Source organism: Callithrix jacchus, chromosome 3 (genome assembly GCF_049354715.1).
Source record: "Callithrix jacchus isolate 240 chromosome 3, calJac240_pri, whole genome shotgun sequence".
Lineage (NCBI taxonomy): Eukaryota > Metazoa > Chordata > Mammalia > Primates > Cebidae > Callithrix > Callithrix jacchus.
Genome location: NC_133504.1, coordinates 61434502 through 61451314, shown reverse-complemented (window position 1 = coordinate 61451314; position 16813 = coordinate 61434502).

The window sequence follows — 16813 nt, the reverse complement described above, 5'->3', positions numbered from 1 at the left end:
TACCGCGAACCTTTCTGAAGTGTACTCTTTGGAAGGTAGTTATTACATACAGTTTATACTTAAGAACTGGAAACTTTTGCTCCATCTCCTTGAGGGTACAGAATCGACACAAATTATTTGGAATTCTTATAACCATTATTTGAAACTCTTCTAATCTCTTTTGGAGATTCTTCTTTTGTCTCTTACCCCCTACTTATTTTTTATTTAATAATTTCTTTATATCACTGACTGATAATTACCACATTGATGGGGTTATGTCAGAGAGTCATAAAACACACAACTGGAAGATTTCTAAATGGCCAAAGCTGGAACAGCTTGAGCAACTAAATAAATAAATTAGTATTGTTTTATACTCTAAATCATACAATGAATATCCATGAGTCTATACCGATATAAATAAATGATTAAATAAATAAGTACATCAAGGAGAATAGGCAAATCTTCCATGAAGAAGGGTTATGAATAATTTATGCAGATATCCCACCTTTAAGGAGGTAGAGCATAAATTTCCATTTCTTACATATGGGCTACACATAATGACTTCCTCCCAATGCGCAGAGCATACAAAGGGGAAAATTAACTTTTTGGTGGCAAATGTGGAATAACTGTACTCCAGAGTAGTTTCATAGTGGAGAAATGTGTTAAATGACACCTCAGCCTGGTGGTCCAGGTCAACATCAATAGTAAAAATGATACTGTTAGTATTAACCTTAGATATGATAGGGTGAAAATGTGATGTTATCTGTTTATTTCTTCTCCTAAAGACATATAACTCCAGTCTAAAATGAAAAAGAAAATCAGACAAATTCTAATATGCCATCATCCTCCAAAATATCTGGCCAGTACTCTTAAATGCCGTCAATATTATCAAAAACAGGGTAAGTCTCAGGAATTGTCACAGCCAAACAGTTGTTAACCTGAGATATGATTAATAAATATAAGGTGGTATTCTGGATGAGGTTCTGGAACAGAGTAAGGGTATTAAACCAAGAACCCAGAAAGTCTGAATAAAGAGTAGACTTTAGTTAATAATAATACATCAGTATTGTTTCAATAATTGAAACAAATAGACCATATTAATATAAGATGTTAATAATAGGAGAAACTGAGTGTGCTATAGATAGAAACACTCTGTGCTGTATGTTTACTTGTCTGTTGATTTAAATTATATTAAACAATAAAGTTATTTTTTAAAAAAGGAATTTAAGGTATGCAGCAGAAATATTTGCTTAATCAAAACTTTTGGAGGAGGTATGAGTGGAGAGAGTGAAACAGACAATTAAATTTCCCAAGGTCTATATAGTAAAAAATGGTATATTTTCTTGTAATTTCCCTTCTAAAATACCTGCTACTAGAAAAAATGTTTAAATAAATCAGGTAACAGCAACAAAAATACAACAGTTTTATAAGTATCTCTACTCTGATGGTGTGTATATTCTTTTGGGTGTTTTGGTCCTTCATTAGGGTGGTTTTATAAGATTTCAGATGGGGTACCATAAGTTTCAGGCATAAATATGAAGGTTTTCAGTTTGAGACAAGAGACTGGGAAAGAAGTAGCTGCATGCATCTCAAATGTAGAGTGACATATGTATTATCTGACTGCCTACTTAAATTATAAGTGCTCTAACTCTTTGCGGATATGCTCGCTCTAGGACAAAAGGATTCCTCCAGGATTTGTTATCACAGCTTTAGAATTTCAAGTGGCTTTCCCCTGCAATAGCATTGCTCCCATCATCTTTTTAAAATTCTCTTCTTGGAAAATGTTTTCAATAATATATGCTCTTAACATTAAAACCTGTAGTTCCATACTGCATACTGTTACATATATACATCTCCTTTCTCACAGGAAATGTTTATGGTACTGGCCTTATGACAAAGGCTCCCTGTGTGACGTAGCCAAGAATGAAACCGTTTTTGGAGATTTTCTTTGAGATATGTGAAATGAGTTTTAATTTGCTATATTTCAGCCAGTAAGTTAGCAATAGTTATATTCCTTTTTTATAAAATGAAAAATAAGGTTATAACGTATGTGAAATAATAGTATTGCTATACATGCAACATGACATACTCAACAAAAATACTCAGGTTAAATAATTTGAAATTAATCACAGTTTTGGTAACTTCTGGCAATGAGGTAGTAGCTATTTCCTACACAGAATATCTTTCCTGATATTTTGTATTTGCTTTTGTAGTTACCAAATTTCAGGTGGAACTGAAAAAATCACGAAACCAATTCTAATACATAAAAACATAGTCTACATGTTTGGGATTCTCTTCAAACATGATATTTAAATTCACTGACCGTGGAAATATTTTTTCTTTCACAAGAGACACAACTTTTACACAACAATAGCTCTAGTGACTAGAGTTAAAAAAGAGATGAGAAAAGAATGTTATAACTAAAAATTTTCTGCAATAGTATGGACTGAATGTATGTATTCCCTCCAAATTCAAATGTTAAAGCTCTAACTCTCAGTGCAGCTCTATTTGGAATACGCATTGACTAAAGTTAAATAAGGACAGGGCTCTGATGCTATAGAATTAGTGTCTTTCTAAGAAGAACACCAGAGAGCACTCTCTCTGTTTTTCTTTCTCTCAAGAACACACACACACTGAAGACAGGCCATGTGAAAACCCACTGAGAAAATGGCCATCTGCAAGACAGGCAAAGTGCCCTCGCTAGAAACATACTGTGCTGGCATCTTGAGCTTCCATAACTGTGAGAAAATAAATTTCTGGTTTTTAAGCCACCTTGTCTATTGTATTTTTTTACAGCATCACAAGCCGACTAACAGTCATAAAATAAAGAAAATTTGAAATAGTATTCATAAACACTGTGGATGTTATTACTCTTAATAAAAATACAGTTAATGTTACGAGATGCATAAACCATATAAAGACATGAAAGAAATCTAAAACAAACACAGCTTTACTTTTAAGCATTGACTATTTCAAGAAAGATGGAAGCAAAATATATATGTGATAATATCAGTTAGGGTTGGGAAAATACAATATTGACTAAAAGGAATATGTGAACAACATTTGTCAAAAATTGGTGATTTTGCACATGTTGCACAAGTCTTAGATTTGTATGCATATCCTTTATGTAGATTCTGATAGCTATAAAATAATCAGGCTCCATAAAATAGTATTTTTTAAATGTTTCTATTTATGTTTTATATTTATTTGTGAGAAAATACAAATGCCCCTCAATGATAGACTGGACAGGGAAAACGTGGTACATATATACCATGGAGTACTCTGCAGCCATAATTAATAATGAGTTTATGTCCTTTGTAGGGACATGGATGAACCTGGAAACCATCATTCTCAGCAAACTAACAAGAGAACAGAAAATCAAACACTGCATGTTCTCACTCATAGGCAGGTGTTGAATAATGAGAACACATTGTCACAGGGAGTGGAGCATCACACACTGGGGTCTGATGGGGGGGACTAGGGAATAGACAGCAGAGGGGGGTAGGGAGTTGGGGAGAGATAGCATGGTGAGAAATGCCAGATACAGGTGATGGGGAGGAAGGCAGCAAATCACACTGCCACATGTGTACCTATGCAACAATCCTGCATGTTCTTCACATGTACCCCAAAACCTAAAATGCAATAAAAAAATAAATAAAAGAGAAAATAATGATTTTACAATTTGGTGAAGAGAACAACACATTTTCTGATGTCACTACTAAAATATGTTATTTGTATTATAAATAGTCACTTACAAATCTATTTTTTCAAATAAAAACACATTAAAAGAATATATTTGCATTATTACACAAAGATATTTAAAAGGAAGATAGTAAATATATTTTAAAAATAAGTATTCTATGAATCTCTCATTTAAAACATAATATTTGAGCTGCAAATACATTAAAATCTCTCTGAAAATGATTTTGTGTTAATGCAATTCTTGCCATAAAACTTGTAATAGATCATCTTATGGACAGCTTAGACTCATGCAAAAGTAGAATGTTAAAGTTCCCACGAATGTGCTCAAAGTAATGTTGGTGTGTGACTTTAGATCAAACTAATATAATATTAGTTATAAGTAATATAAATAGAATAATTTCATAACTTTAATCAATACTTTCTTTTGTGAATTTACCAATTTCAGTAATAAATGTACAGCCAAAATAAAAATATTATCAAATATGTTACATATTGTGCCTCATAATAACATTTTGGTTGATGGCTACACCTCAGAAACACAGTGCCCCATAAGATTATAATGGAGCTGAAATATTCCTATTGCCTAGTGACATTGTTGTGGTTTATGTATGCTTAGATACACAATTGCCATTGTTTTACAATTGCCTACACAGTTGATACAGTAGCACGCTGTACAGGTTTGTAGCCTAATAGCATAGGCTATACAGTAACATCCTGTACAGGTATGTAGCCTAAGAGCATAGGCTATACCATATAGCCTTCATGTGTGGTAGGCTATACTATTTAGATTTGTGTACATACACTAAGTAATGCTCACGTATGATGAAATCACATCACCACACATTTCTCAGTATGTATTCCCATTGTTAAGCAATGCATGAATGTATTTAGAATCATGTAACTGTAAAAATATCTCATGGTTATTTCACTAATATAAATTATTTCACTTTATTAAGTCTAACCATTTTGCTTAATTGAAAAGAAACAAAACCAATGTTTAATCCATACTGTGTGTCATGAAGAAAGTATTAGTGTAAAAATTGGAAGTTGATGTATTAAAGTAAATATGAGTAATTCAAGGTGAAGTCTTTTGTCTTATGATTTCCTATATAATTTTTAAGATAGAGAATAATTTCATGTAGATTTATTATCCTCTATCATAATTAGTAAGTCAGAATAACTCAGGTATACCGTCCTTCGAGTTTCCAAATGATTTCAGAAGACTGTCTGCTTGAAAAGAAATACTTGGATGAAGGATTTTATAAAATTGAACCATTTTGTATGTTATGAAACTGACACCCACTTCCATATGTTCTTGTTAATTAATTTTCAAAGTGTTAGTTTGCTGTCATGTAGACAAATCCATAAAAGAGCATAGACCACTCCACCATAGAGAAAATGAATGACAAGACTCTGGCAGCAGATGGTGACTAGGTCATTCTTTTTCCATCTGGAGTTATACCTGACTAGGTTAGAAAACACAGAAGTATCATGAAAAGTGTCATCTATCCTAAGCTCTGATTTGACTGCCCAACTCAGAGCAGTATTTAAAATTGCCTCCACAAAGTTAAAAATGGCTGAAGACAGAAAAATCAGTGAATTGCTATCAGATATTTTTAATTAACTAATGCTACTTTAGACCTTTGTATCATATTTTAGACAAGCCATCTGATGAAAATCAGACATATTATAATATTAAAGAAAATTGTGTGAGATTTTATCAAAAGCTGAGGTCCGAGTTAACAATTTATCAATTTTTTTTTTTTGGCAGAGAGCTAACGAAGTTGTCCTGGAGAGGGCAGAGTGCTCCAGAAATTAACAGTTAATTTTTAACCTAACTCATAGAATAAATATGAGAGCTCCATAGGTACCTTGATTACACAGGTCAGTAGTTATACTATTTCTCTAAACACACACAAGCTTGCAGAGCCAAAATATTTGCACCAAATTTCGTTTAGAATTGAAATCTGAACTGTAATCACCATAGAATGGGAAAGAAACTTATCGGGGTGGTTCCCCCATGCCGTTCTAGTGACAATGAGTGAGTCTCACGAAATCTGATGGTTTTATAAGTGTCTGGCATTTCCCATGCTTGCACTCATTCTCTCTCTGAAGAGGTGCCCTCTACCCTGATTGTATGTTTCTTGAGGCCTTCCCAGCCATGCTGAATTGTGAGTCAATTAGGGCTCTTTTTTCTCTTTTTTAAAATAAATTACCCAGTCTTGGATAGTTCATATAGCAGTGTGAGAATGGACTAATACAGTAAATTTGTACCAGGAATGGGGTGCTACTGTAAAGATACCCAAAAATGTAGAAGCAATTTTGGAACTAGGTAACAGAAAGAGTTTGGAGGGCTTAGAAGAAGACAGAAAAGTATGGGAAAGTTTAGAACTTCGTAGAGACTTGTTAAATGGTTTTGACTAAAATGCTGAAAGTGATATGGACAAGGAAATTCAGCCTGAGGTAGTCTGAGATGCAGATAAGGAACTTGTTGGAAACTGGAATAAACGTGACTCTTGTTATATTTCAGCAAAGAGACTGGCAGCATTTTGCCCCTGCCCTAGAGATCTGTGGAATTTTGAACTTGAGGGAGATGATTTAGGATATCTGTTGGAAGAAATTTCTAAGTGGGAGGAAAGCAGTCGGGAGGAAGCAGAGAATAAGAGTTTGAAAAATTTGCAGCCTAATCATGAGGTCAGCAGGTAAGAAAAAAATACCTATTTTCTCAGGAGAAATTCAAGATGGCTGCAGAAATTTGCTTAAGTAATGAGGAGTTGAATGTTATTCACCAAGACAATGGGGAAAATGTCTTCTGAGCATGTCAGAGACATTCATGCCAACCCTTCCAAACACAGGCCAAGATGCCTAGGAGGGAAAAATAGTTTCATAGGCTGAGCCCAGGGTTCCTCCTGCTCTTTGCAGTTTTGGGACATGGTGCCCTACACCCCAGCTGCTTCAGTTCCACGTGTCTAAAAGGGGCCAAGGTACATCTCAAGCAGTTGCTGCAGAGGGCCCAAACCCTGAGACTTGGCAGCTTCCACATGGTGTTGGGTCTTCAAGTGCACAAAATTCAAGAACTGAGGTTAGGGAACCTCCCCCTAGATTTCAGAGGGTGTATGGACACACCTAAGCCTAACTGTGCTTTAAAATATGAGGAAGACAAGATTTGGGAGAAGTCAGGGGCTGAAGTCTGGCTGTGTGTATTCCCACCCAAATCTCTTCTTGAATTGTGATCCGATTGTAAATCGACCTTGAGTGAGGTGATTAGATCATGGGGTGGTTGTCCCATGCTTTTCTCATGATAATGAATGAGTCTCATGAAGTCTGATGGTTTTATAAGCATCTGGCATTTCCCTGCTTGTACTTATTCTTTCTTATGGCTCCCTGTGAAGAGGTGTCTTCAATTATAATTTTAAGTTACCTGAAGACTTTTTTATTTATAAGTTACCGAGTCTGTGGTGATTATTCATAGCAAAGAGAGAACAGAATAAAACATGAGAGTTCCACAGATACCTTGATCACATAGGTCAGTAGTTAAAATACTTCTCTGAACACACAAAGTTGGCAGAGCAAAATATTTAAACCTGCTTACTCGATAATAGAGGGACATGTGAAGGGACATTATTCATATTGCATATAATAACAAAAGATAAAATGATTTTATGAATCAATCTCAATGAAAGTATCAGTGACTCAAATGTTGGGTGCAATGAATACTTCTTTGCTGATTTGACTGAGTTAGCTTCTATATTTAGCAATTTGGTAATTTATATAAACAAGATTCATCCTCTCTTTTCTGATTTTTAAACATTTAAGATGGGTTTCGAGGCTCACAACTGTAATCCCAGCACTTTAGGAGGCCGAGGTGGGCGGATCACCTGAAGTCAGGAGTTTGACACCAGCCTGACCAACATGGAGAAACTCTGTCTCTAATGAAAATACAAAAACTAGCTGGGCATGATGGCGCATGCCTGTAATCCCAGCTACTCAGGAGGCTGAGGCAGGAGAATCACTTGAACCCAGGAGGCAGAGGTGGTGGTGAGCCAAGATTGCACCATTGCACTCCAGCCTGGGCAACAAGGGTGAAACTCTGTCTCAAAAAATTAATAAATAAATAAAAATAAAAATTTTAATATTTTATTTTGATCGATATATATTTTTCATTTAAATACTTAATTAAATATAAATATATTTCTTTTCTCTTGGTTCTTTAATCCCAGCTGTATTGTTTGTCATTATTTTGCTTGGTCTAGTTTGATTAGGTTGTTGAAAGCCTTAGCTATTAGTTTCCCAAGGAGAATGCCCATTAAGATGATTTAGGTTTTTTCAGCAGAAAAACTAAAGCCCATAGCATAAGGAGGAGATAATGCTGGCATGTAGAATGATATCCCATTTTCCGAGATGAAAATTCCCCTTAATATTACAACATTCACATTGTTTATTATTTTTAAATCCTCAAAGATTATATGTATTTACAGAGTCTTCATAAGTAAAATATACAGTTAGGACTGTGCCCTTATAGAGGGTATTTTTTAAAATCTGCATATATAGATTTATAAAAGATCTAATTTAGGAAATGTCAACTCTGAATCAAAGATCTTAAATAAGAGAGATAGCACTTATTTTATACCATACTACATAATACTTGAATATTTTAATGAAAGTAAAGAATAAATCTGAGATTTTATCAACCAAGATCAGATAGTTTTATAGTATTTAGCAACGTGACAATAGAAGGAATACTTTTGCAACTCAAATTAAAATTAACCGCAAAATTACATAAACATAAATACATCATATTATTGCATGAACTTCCTTGAATTATGTTTTACTCTGTTTAGTAATCATCCAATAATTAAAGTGTTGAAAAATACAGCAAAATGAAAAAAAAATGCCTAAATGAAGAATGCAGATAAACTAATTTATATCTGACCTCTTTTTTCTTTCTTTCTTTCTCTTTCTTTTTTATTTCTTTTTCTTTCTTTCTTTCTATCTTTCTTTCTTCTTTCTTTCTTTCTTTTTCTTTCCTTCTTTTTTCTTTCTTTCCTTCCTTCCTTCTCTTCCTCCATCCTTTCTCTTTCTTCCTTTCTCTCTTTCTCTTTCTTTCTTTCTTTTTCTTTCTCCCTTTCTTTCCCTCCCTTCCCCTCCCTCCCTCCCTCCCTCCCTCCCTCCCTCCCTCCCTCCTTCCCTCCTTCCCTCCTTCCCTCCTTCCCTCCTTCCCTCCTTCCCTCCTTCCCTCCTTCCCTCCTTCCCTCCTTCCCTCCTTCCCTCCTTCCCTCCTTCCTTCCTTCCTTCCTTCCTTCCTTCCTTCCTTCCTTCCTTCCTGACAGAATCTAGGTCTGTTGCCCAGGTCAGAGTGCAGTGGCATGATCTGGACTTACTGCAACCTCTGCTTTCCAGGTTCAAAAGACTCTCCTGCCTCAGCCTCCGAAGTAGCTGGGATTACAGGCATGTGCCACCATGCCAGGCTAATTATTGTATTTTTACTAGAGATGAGGTTTTGCCATGTTGGCCAGGCTGCTATTAAACTCCTGGACTTAAGTGATCTACCCACCTTGGCCTCACCAACTTTGGCCTCCAAAAGTACTGGAATTACAGGTGTGAGCCACTGTGTCCAGGCAAATTTTCCTTCTTTCTTTCCTCCCTTTTTTTTCTCACTTAATTTGGTTATCAAAAATTCATTTTAAAATTTAAAAAATACAGCAGTTCTACTAATTAAAATTTTAAAAGCGATGCCAGTGCCGATATACCCAAACAAATGTTCATATTTCTGAAATTTGTTCATCATGTGAAAGAACTGTAAAGATATCTTGCTCAGATATATACCTTTGTTACTAGGTTAAAAACATATGGACATAATTGTATCTTCAGTTACAAATATTTATTAAATGATAATTATATATGTTAAAACTAAAATAATGAGGTGAGTTAACATTAAATTTTTACTTCACATTATAAAGATTTAATTAGATTAAATATATCAGACAATTTTAAAGCACTGTCTATCCTTTTAGATGAATTTCACCAGGACAAAAAAATCAGAAGCAAATGATCTAAATGCAAAGATTGTGTTTTAATGTTTTAGAATATAGTTCTCCTGCATATATTTTGTGCCAAGGGCTACTTCTTAGTGGTGTTAAGTATCCTTCTAAGTATATACATGAGGGTCTTTTTTGTGCTGAAACTATAGCTTTATTTATATAATTTTTATATACATTTTAAACACTTTTCCAAATCTTTTGTCTGTTAAAAGCTATTTTCTGTCGGTATACTCTTATAATTAGTATGCCTAATACTAAATGTATTGTACTGTATTTAAGTTACGTTTTAAAATTAAATAAGTCTTAATTACAATATTTTAAATATATTGATCTACATATATTATTATATGTAGATAAACTATAGATTTGTATAGTCAAGAGTATTGCCTAACCTTATAGAAAAGCTGATAGTTATTTAAGCCATCTTACTTCTGCGCAGATTTTACTTTATTATTCAGAGCTATCGTGGATTTGATTTTATTATTTAGTGCTACTGCAGATATGAGATTAATCCATAAGGAGAAATACAATGATAACTTCTATTTTCTTGATTGATTGTAAAACAATTTAAGCCTAATTTGGCTATAGTTTCGTATTGGATTAAAAAATTGAAACAAAAGTTATCTGAAATAATTTATAGGATTTAGATATATTATCAAATTCAATAAACTCAAAAGATATATTTGTTAAATTTTAATGAACAATTCTTACTGCAATTATAAACATGCATGACTGCATTTAGAAGACTTATCTACCAGCTAATAAAATAACATACATTACTGTCATTATGTTGGGTTGTAAAATAACCTGTGAGACCTTTTCCCATTAGCACAGATATGGCTTTTTGAATAAGTGATGTGCCCCAAGAACATGTGATTCAGCTTTTGCTACTAAAGGCTTTGTTTCTATTTCCTGAACTAAAGAGCAAATCTTTAGTTACTGGGCTCTAAAAAGCTCCTACTCCTGCTATAATTATCTAAGAGGGCTGTAATGATATTTCAGAACCATATTGGTGGTTCTATATACAATGATATGTAAAATTGTTGTGGTGGAGATTAATTTTTCTGTATCATTTAATCAGGGCCATGGTGATATACCACTGCTCATTAATTTATAAAAAATAATAGCAGGATTTCAAATGATATTTCATGCTTTGGCAAACAATATTTTAAATCATTTTCAAAGTATAGCCTTAATTATTACAAGGGTTATTCTATAGTTTGTCATACCTAATCTTCAAATATGCTCCATATGTATTCTGATATAATGGGTATTGCTTTTGATGAAGTTATTTTTCCATTACTATGTATAAAATATGTAACATCATAATGTAAATCAATAATGTAAATCATAACAATAATGTATTTATGTAAATACCTCTTAGATTGGCATATTTAGACCAGTAAATGACAAAGGCACAATGGCAAAAACCCTTAGATTTTGTGCTCCCACTATAGAAGAACAGCTTGGGGGACTACTACGCAAACCATAAAAAGCTAAGTTCACTAAAATTAAAAATAAGAAGGAAGTTTTATGATAAAGCCACATGCTTACTTTTGGAATTATTTCAGTGGTTTTTTCCTTCTATTTTTTATGCATATGCATGAAATTATTTCATATTTCTTTAAATATAGCTCACACAGTTGTTCCTAAGAAAAATAAATGCCATCAGTTTGTGGTTATCATTACTTCCTGTTACAAATGTCTAATATACTTTAGAAATTGTAATGTTTTTCATTTACTTGATTGGCGTCATACCTTTGAATATATTACAAAGAAATCAACAAAAAAATTTACATGACAAAATCTTTGGTGAACTTGAAAATACATCCTATTTTTACTTTTATTTATTTATTTGTATTTGCCATAACAAATGTATCTACTAGAAAATCAAGTTACCTTCAGTTATAGCTACCAATCTATCCTAGTATTTGGAATAATCCAGTAAAGGAGAGCAAACCACCCAAACTCCATATGGTGTCTACTCTGTTATATAACATATGAATTTTTCTAGACTATTTATAAGTGCCTTTCAAATTAAGATTTTATTTGCATATGCACTTATTTGTTTAAGAAAGCATATGATGGCCTCTAGTGGTACAGAAAGAAACATCAATGCTTACATTTCCATATCAATAACAATAAAATATATTTTTTAATAAAAATAAAATACATGAAACTCAAGCATATTTTGTCTATAACACACTGTACTTTTTAGAGTAATTACTTCAAAAGCATTTATGCACATAAAAAAAGTAAAATACACATCATTTTCAAACACATAAAATAAATACATACTTACAGATGAATATTGAATATATTTCATTGTTGGCAATATGAACAATTGCCAATTTTAAAACGTTACAATATTTATTCATGTTTTACAGTTAATTGAAAGCTATATTTGCAAATAATCATAATAGTAATCACAATAACAATATTTAATATTAATTCTGAATTTATGTGTGCCAAGTACCATTTACATATGGTACTAATTTTAACCTTATAACAAGTTCATTTATATTATTATAACTGACATTTTATAATAAAGCAGCTAAATCTTTAAGAAGCTACATGTTTTGATCAATATCCCATAGTATAAAGGAAGAGGGGGCTTTCCCACTGAGGTTTACTGTCTCTGAAGTACTCAATTGCTATTTTATATCAAATCTCAATATAATGTTGTTATTTTTAAATGTAAAATATGAATAACTGATTTATTCATCAAAATTTTGATTATATGAGAATTGATAAAATAATGCAAAGAAATTAATTTTAATAATATAAAAAGCTCATGCAATTTTTAATCAATATAATTTTTAAAATGTATTTCTTATAATGCTTACAATGTATAAGTCCCTATTTTGAACTACTTTTATAAAATGAAAGACTCTAGTTAGAATTAATAGCTGATACTTTGTTAGAATACATCCAATACTAACAGTAACAGCAGATCTTGTTGTAACCTTATCTAGGGAACTGAATTATTTTAACAACAAGATATTGTAAGCAAAACAAATTGATGTCTATTTTCTTAGAAGTTTTTTCAGTAATAATTAAAATAAGAATTTCCACAATTTTTCCAAGTTAGAATGTAGCAATAATTCTTTCTTCTTTCTTCCTTTCCTTCTCTTTTTCTGTGTCTCCCTCCCTTCTATTTTACTTAACTATTTCAGTGCATTTTTGTCTCTGAATTTTTTAATTACATGCATTAAAGAAGACTGATTTTGGTGTATCTCTGAGTTTTAATACATGTACAGGTTTGTTTAATGACTATTACAATCACAATGTGGAACTGTTTCATCACCTAAAAAACTTGTGCTGTTTTTCCTTCGTACCTAATCCCTGACACACACTGATCTCCGTTCCTGTGGCTTTTCCTTTCCCTATGTACCACATAAAGGAGATCACAAACAATGTAATACTTTGAGACTTATATTATTTCATTCAGCAAAATACTTCTGAAATTCATCTGTTATACTGAGTTTATCAATATATAGTTTGTTTCTTTTGGTTACTGGGCATTATTACAGTGTAGTGGTGCACTAGAGTTTGTTTATCCATTCAGCTGATAAAAGACTCTTGTGTCATATTCCGTTTGCTGTGATCATGAAGAATCATTTAGGCCACTGTTATGTGAACAGAATTATTTATTTCTGTAGGATAAATTCCTACCTGGTCATTTAGTATATATTTTAACAACATATGTCAAATCTGATTCATCTGTGGCTTTCACATTCTCCATTGAAAATATTCTTCTCCATTTTGCCCCCCCCCTTTTTTTTTTTTTTTTCATTTTTGGTTCATTTTTTTCTAACTACCTCTACCAGAATTTCTTGCTCCTCAATAGGATCTAGCCTACTTTCATGGAATTTTGAAGGCTCGCATTTGTTTCCATTGTGGCTTTAAATAGTCTCATCCTATGATCTCTGGTCTCTCTTGCCTAAAAAGGAAAAAAAAAGACAGCCTTACTGACATTTCTATAAATGTCTCACTTAAGATTTATAATTTATTTTCAACATCCATATAATAGTTATCACATAAAATTATTTTGTGCATTTGCATTTTCTTTTTTATTTTGTTGCTTTCTAAGGGCTTTGGTTTTCATTAATATATTGGGTAGAGCAGGACATGGGATAGAGTAGAAGGAAGAGCATATACTTTTTTTAGAGATGAATTTAATGTTTCTTTCAGTTACTCTTACAGGTTATCAAAGGGACACTGAGAAAAAAAATATGTTTCTAACTGAATAGGGACAGCCTTCATTGGAGAAGCTGTCACCAGCAGTCTTCATTACAGCTGTAATGATAACGTGAAATGTGATATCTTAATAACTATTGCAATTGGCTGTTAAAATGCAGCTTTGCACGTTAAAATTACTATGCTACTCTTGCAGAATTTCTCAGGAAATATGCTGTCCCTTGACAGTTTTCTGTAGTTTAGTGGTAATCTCTGACTTTTAGGAGTTCTCACCTGTTCAAAAATACTGCTTAAAAAAAATTCACCCCTAGTCTCACTCCTTATCTATCATCTGTTTATCTAATAAGGCTTTTTATTATCTATTTAGGCAGTTGCTCTAAAGAGACAAAGAAATCAAGAGCATAGCAGCATGATATTCTGTGTTCATTAGGCTTTGCTTGAATCCTTTTATTCTATGAATAAAATAGTAAATGAAGTCACAAAATAACACTTTTTTTTTTTTACTAATGTCTACTCAAATGCTGTAGATATGTCTTTTTCCCCTACATAGTGAATGTATGCACAAAGCACCAGTGTTTCAAGAAAGAGTTAAAAAGAGGAGGCAAATTGAATCAGATATCTGGATATAAATTGTTATAATGGGGAAGACAATACTAACAAACAATTGATATTATACTTTGTCTTACTCTTAAACTTAAGTATTAAATGATATATTCTGCAAAGCTACCATATTAAAGCCAAATTAACCTTCAGAGCCTTCTAAAATGATGTACAATATTAAGTTATTGCTGAGAAAGCAGAATGAATCACATATAAAAAACCAAAAGTTCAAGTTTGGAACTATGGATGGATAAAATATATTTATATATTTTGAATACTAAGTATAAGAGAAAATTTAGATGAAATCCTTTAAGATGTCCAATTTCACATAGATTTGATGCTGCCAAGCAAGAATTAATAGCTTTAAGTATATATGGAATTTCACAAAATAGAAGTTGGAGGTTGTTATGGACTGAATTGTTTCCCTCTTAAAAGTCATATGTTGAAGGCCTAACTCCCTTGTAACTGTATTTGGAAATAAAGTCTTGAAGGAAGTAATTAAAGGCAAATGAAGTCATCAGGATGGGACCTTACTCCATGATGACTGTTGTACTTGACAAGAAAAGAGATGTCAGGGATGTGCTTGCACAGAGATAAGGCCATATGAGGACAAGCAAAGGCCATCTGCAAGCCAAGGCGAGAGGCCTTGGGAAAAGACAAACCTGAAAACAGCGTTGTCCTGGGCTTTTAGCCTCCAAAACTGTTAAAACGTAAAATTTCTGTTGTTTAAACCTCCCAGGTCTGTGGTTTTTTTTGTGTGTTTGTCTGTCTGTTTTTGGCAACCCTTGCTTACTAATACAGAAAGAATATCAGTTCAGTGAATTTCAAACCATGCCATAATAGGTCTTGGTGTTGGGAACAATTATATTTGGAATCTTGGAGGAATTAAATTTTTTGTGGGCACATGTAAGTTTCTGTCATTGGCAAAAGGAAGCAGTGTTGGAGTTCTAAGCAGGCTGTTTCTTTGTTCCTTTTTTTTCCTGACAAACACTGTTTCTTGAGCCTTCTCTTTAATTCAGCGTATCACTTATTCCTTTCAAATAATTCATTTTCCTACTTAAGATAACACAGTTTGGTTGGAAAAGAGAAACTCAGACTAGTACAAAGAAACTATCAAAGAAAATCTGTATATTAAAATATAAATATTGTTAACTTGGAAGAAATTATTTTCGTTACTACTATTTATATATTTATGTGGTTAAACATAGTCACAGTTTACACAGTTTTCTATCATTTCTTTTAATTTATAGTATGTCATGTTCATTTAACCAGTCACCTACAATGTATAAATTTACCCCATAATTATTTATTGATTGCTTGCAATGTTTCAGGCACTGTGTTAAGTACTAGAGTACTACAGTGGATTATCAGGGATGAAGGCCTTATGGTTCCTGCAGTTCAGTATGAAGTATGTACTTAACAATTTCTTAATAGAACAAAGTCTATGTCTTCTTAAATAGTACTACCTCTGTCCTGATGGTTATTACTAACATTGTTAATATTATTATGCATAGTATTATAGATTTTTATCCCTGTATATACAACTCTGGATAAATATTTTGATTAACATCTAAGTGACTTTATGAAACAAATAGATGAGTTAAAAGTTTTGGATATGCTAGAGTTCTTCATAAATTCCTGACAATATTAATAAGAAAGTACTATCTGATAAATAGTATGTGCCTATCTCACTGCACGCTAGCCAGGAATGAATTATTTGCCAAAAGTTCTCTATTCACTTTTCAATTATTTCTCATATTTTTATTAGTCAGTGAATTAGTCCTACATATTCAAACATCATTACTGTGTCATTTTCTTCAATTGTTTACTTAAGAATTTTACACATTTTAAATCACAGTTTTCATAATTTTGGTGTGAAATATTTAATAACAACATTTTAAGCCTGTTGTTATATTTCTTGCAAACAAAATTCACCTTAATCTGCAATGTTTTAAAAATTAAGTTGTATTTTCAAATTTTTCTAGTGACCTTGCTTAATTCATTTATAACCATTGTCATCAGCATTATGAAATAGGACACTGCCCTTATTAGCATAATTAAAGTTTTAATGCTTAATCTTTCTTTTTAACTGCCTGAGGTAAAATTAATATACCAAATGTACCCTCACACATCTGTCCTCTGGGAAGATCCTCCCTTTCCACATCCTTCAGGCCCACTCTGAAATTCAGCTGTCATCCAGCCACTGTTCATTTTGTACTGCACATATTTTCTGCAGTGACCCATCTTTAAACCAAGCCTTCGATTTTCCTACTCATTCAGTTGGATGTAAA